General features: G+C 40.8%; 1 pseudogene; it reads right to left on the bottom strand.

The window, feature by feature from the left end:
- Positions 1–2,646: 2,646 nt before the first annotated feature.
- Positions 2,647–2,821, bottom strand: LOC140648717 (U2 spliceosomal RNA; annotated as a pseudogene).
- Between the last annotated feature and the right edge of the window lie 1,943 nt (positions 2,822–4,764).

Raw genomic sequence — 4,764 nt, 5'->3', positions numbered from 1 at the left:
AAAGGCAGACATTTGAGTCAATAACCGGTGTACTAACTCAATCGTTGCCCAGATCAGAAACGCTCTCAGGAGTTGAGCGGGAAGCTGGGTGAGAAAGGAAGTGCAGGTTTAGTGGCAAGTGCTCAGCCAAGGCTCCCGGCCCTGCCTTCCTCAATTACTGCCGGAAGCAGATCCCCATCATCTCCAACTCAAATGTTTTGCAATACTCACACAAGGGCATCTTACATGTGAATAGCTGCAATACAGAGAGAACAGTGTCATGGCTACAGACTTTTATCAAGCATCTGCAACTATATTTTGACACAAAATGAACATGGGCTTAATCTGTGTTTTTGTACAAAAATATGTTAGTGAAGGGATGGGACTGCGACCGTTTGCAGGGATGGGAGGGGTAGATGGGAGTATGAGGTTAAGGTGGGGCAATATTTGTGTGGGGCAAATACATTGGCTGGGACCAATTTTGAGGGAGTGAGGTTAAGTGACAGAAGAGGGTGAGGGACACCTCCTCATGAATATGCAATAAAGGCAGGAGTCCCTGGGCCAGTCACCCCACGTGGTATTATGGCTGCTGCCATGTAGGGATGCTAGGGGTACCTTTGGCCACTGCTGGTTGCAGTAACTGAAGAAATTAAGATTGAGGACTCGGGGCTTGAATTTACAAAGGCAGATGTTTCAACAAATCCCTAAGTAATTTCTTCACAAGGCTCAAAGCAGAGGCAGGAGGAGGGGGAACAAAAAGCATTGGTACAGCACTTCAGAGCACAGCAAAAGCTGGGCATCGTCTCCTCCACAGATGATGATGACTTCTCCACAGCAGTAATATTTTGCTGCACGTGAAGAAATAGTTCATGGATTTAGCTGAGTTCCTTTGCTTGGGGGACAATCTAGATAAAATGAGAACTACAACAACATTTGGTATACTCGCTCTATTGAGAATTTTTTAAGCACCAACTTTCCTACTGAAAGTGTCATTCATAAATGTCTTTCATTGATGAATCTTACAGAGTTTCCAAATAGCACACTGTTGTAAGAAACTAATGTACTTGTTTCATGGAGGCTAAAACCGCCTCATATCCTCAGCAAAATAATACTAAGCAAGTCAGGGAGACACCCTGAAGTGGAGCCTGAATGTTCTGCTCACAATCCTGTGCTCTAATAGATATAGGACATTTCTACAGCTAGGAACACAACCTTTGGGACCCATGGTTAAACATCTGCAAATTCGATTCTGACACCAGTCTGAAGATTAGTTAGGAAACACTAGTCTTGAAAAGTACCTGCAGCTAGTCAGCCACATCTTGCTTTAACACCTCTGGCTAAAACAGAAAATAGCGTTTATACACAAAAAGTCAGGATTACAGAAACAGAAGTTTCTTCAGAGCAACCAGTGCCAAAGCATGCAGACACGTAAAAACCCCAAAATATAATTTAATAAAAAAAATCAATGCCAACAAAAGTATTAAACTCTAAAGAAATGTAGGATGAGGTTTCTGAAAGATGCTGCATGCTTCTGCGAGTTCCCTAAACCATATCTATCCAGGAGGCAAAAACCTGAAACCATTAAAAATATATTAAACCAAAAACAATGCCTGGAGGGCTTCCCAAACACCCGTGCCCTCCATAGCGTCCTCATTGCATCTCCTCAACTGACAAAACCTGATTCTTCACCAGTTCTCCTGGGAACTTCCAAGTTCTTCTCTGCTTAGGCTCTGGCATGGGTTACAATGCCCTAGATGTCAACAGGGCTTACCCATGTGGGTCTGACAGGGTTCAGTACTTCTGTTTCTTCCCTCTGTTCTTCTAACAAAGAGCAAGTACCACAGTATTGTCTGTCTGAATTAGGAATAGGACAAAACTTCAAAGAAAAAGAGTTTTAGAGCTATAAATGGTCTCTCTCACAACTCTTCCACCTATTCCCTATGAAAAGAGTTCAGGAGGTTCAGGCTCCTCAGACCTTTCAGTAAGGTTTTTTCATGAGGAAATAGCTTCTTAGCAACTCCTTTGCCCTGATCTGAAAGACATTTTACATTCTTTATAGTCCTTCTGCTTTCCAATAAAAACAAAACAAGCTGTTTAACTTCATTGCAGCCTGACAGTTAATAGCTCCTGTATTGTCTCTTAATCACACTGAGATGTCTGTTGAAGGATGTATCATTGTTTTAGCTTCCTGCTAGCTTTTTTCTTACACAGCCTGCCGTTAAACTAAATTAACTGTATTCACATTGTAACCATAATTTACAACTTTTTAAAAAGACATGACACAGATCTTTAAATTCATAAGTGGCCCACAAAGAAGGTGAATGAAAGAAGGGTTATTCTATGTTTTTCAAAAAAAGAACTAGGGGAGCATCAATGGAAAAGGCAGATCAGAGTTTCAAAGCCAAGAGAAGGGGATGCTTCTTCACACAGTGTGTCAAGACGGTTGCTGCACCCTCCTTGTGGCAGGATGTTAAAATTTACCTGGCTCAGAAAAATCAGGAAAATTAATGGAAAAGAATTTACACAAAGACCCACTTTGGCTCAGAAAGTCCTTGAATCACAAGTCACTGTAGGCTGGGAGAATGTTGTTGTGAAATATTGCTACATACTGCCTTGCTTATACACTTTTCTCTCAGTACTCACTAGTGCCCACCCCTCCCGTCACCCAGTCATATTCCCTGGGGCACTGCATTGCTGGGTCAAGGCACAGAGCAAGCTCCAAGTCCACCTCCCACTTTCCACACTCATTGAACATCATGTCCTCATATTGAAGGTATGCGTGGCATAAAATTGACAAGAATGGGTACTACACTTGATTTTAGCTAAAAGGCCGAGAAGGGATGTGGAGACAAGACAGCAGGTTAGTGTAAGCCAGCATGTCAGTTCCTACAGCCTCATTATGGTGCTATTCCATGCCCTGGCTGTGTCTCCGTGGAGAAAAGCAAGGACTTCACAACACAAACAAGCCACCATTCTGTACTAACATCATTACCAGTGTGAGATACGAATGAGTGGAAGAAATATGTGCCTTCATTTTTTCCCCACATTTAAAAGTGTGTAAGTTTGTATTTTATCTTTTGATAATTCCTTTCTTGATTTGCTAAATTTTGTTTCCACCCTAACTACTAACCTATTTTGCTTCTTTTCCTTATTTTTCCTTAGTTCTGCAACACCGCAAGACACCCTCCCATTCCCTCAATGAATCTCTCTTGATTGTTATAAACACAGCTCTTCCAAAGCTCCTTCAATCTTAGCCTCTCCTCAGATCAAAATATGAATATATTAGGCCCTTTGACATCTGCATGAGATTTGTATTGTATCAGTCTGATTTTATAACTAAGAAGTTTTAGTAAAAATAAGTGCCTCATCCAAAGTCTGTGATATTTGTGGAGGAAAAGAAAAGCAGGCCTTAAACTGCTTGTCCTATGCTCTATCTATAACATACTGCTGCATCCTTCAAACTGGAACCCACAGGAAAAATCCTTCTGTTATTTTTAGTCTGAAGGCAGTTTCCTTCATCCTCTTTCCTTACTGAATGATTTTAAATCCAGCCATTCTAGGTTCCTGAACAAAGTGAAAAGGCTCAACCAACACATCACATCCTTTTTGGAAAAATGATTTAAAAACCCGTACAATTTTGACTAACTGCTTGGTGAAATATTATACATATCCTAACACCATGGGTCAAAGCAATAAAATGCAGGAACTCTTTCATTCATACACTCACAAATGCTCCTACATTCTAGGCTGAAACAAATGGTCAGCAAAGATGGGATGCAAGAGAGATCTGAAGTGTCTTTACTACACATCGATGATGTTGTGAGCCCCAGTTAGCTGACCCTGCAGCCTCCATACATTGTAATCCCTCTTTTGGAAATTATATCATTCAGCTCCATGCCCTGCGAAACTTGTGAGGCAAAAAAGTCCCAATAATATTAATTTACTTCATCTTTTTTGTACCAGACAGTACACACAGCACCAAATTTTTACCAGATTTGCCAGTAAATATCCCCTTGACATTCCTTTTTTGAGATTCTTCTCTACCAGACTGAGTAGGAGTGATCTGCAGGTGGTGGTTACCTTTAGATAAATCCTGATAGGTACCAGATATCTCCAGTCACTGTGCCATTTTCATTAAATGAGAAAAGACAAACATCCCATTTAAAAGAAAACTAATAACTTTTGAGAAAAAGGGAAGGGCTTGATGAGATGATACCATACTATAAGCTTTTGTTGTGGGCAAACAGAATCCTATAGTTCAAAGTAATTATCTCATCAAGTTCCACCTCATTAGGATTGAAGCTAGACATCATAATGAACAGTGGACTAATAATTAACCAATGAGAACTTGGTTTTAGTCCAGCTTGCTATCTTTTTTGTAATATATTTGTTGGTTTCAGCTCATCACCCCCAACTTCACCGGACAAGATGACACACCTCTTCATTTTCTATTCATCATAAGCCTATGGGTGAATTAGTAAATTAGATTAAATTTCCTTTCCCAGTGCCAGAGGGGCACTGGGAAATTTGCATGAACTCCCTTCCCAGGACACAGTGTGTGGAGAAAAGGGAGAAGCAGGAATTGTCAGAGCAAGTTCAGTTTTGCCCCCTGGACCTTCTGCATTTTTGTGGAGGAGGGCAGAATGTATCAACACACCCTCTCTTCCAGTCCAAAAAGATAGCGCTATGATGATAAGTGGGAGATCACTTCATAAATTAAAGGTGGCTAGAAAATATTTTGGGACATTAAGTACTATCTGCAGCAGAACAACTCTGGTGTAGATG

The sequence above is a fragment of the Ciconia boyciana genome, chromosome 2, assembly GCF_034638445.1.
Source record: "Ciconia boyciana chromosome 2, ASM3463844v1, whole genome shotgun sequence".
NCBI lineage: Eukaryota > Metazoa > Chordata > Aves > Ciconiiformes > Ciconiidae > Ciconia > Ciconia boyciana.
The sequence above is the reverse complement of the archived record's forward strand: the minus strand, read 5'-3'. Positions and strand labels throughout refer to the sequence as shown.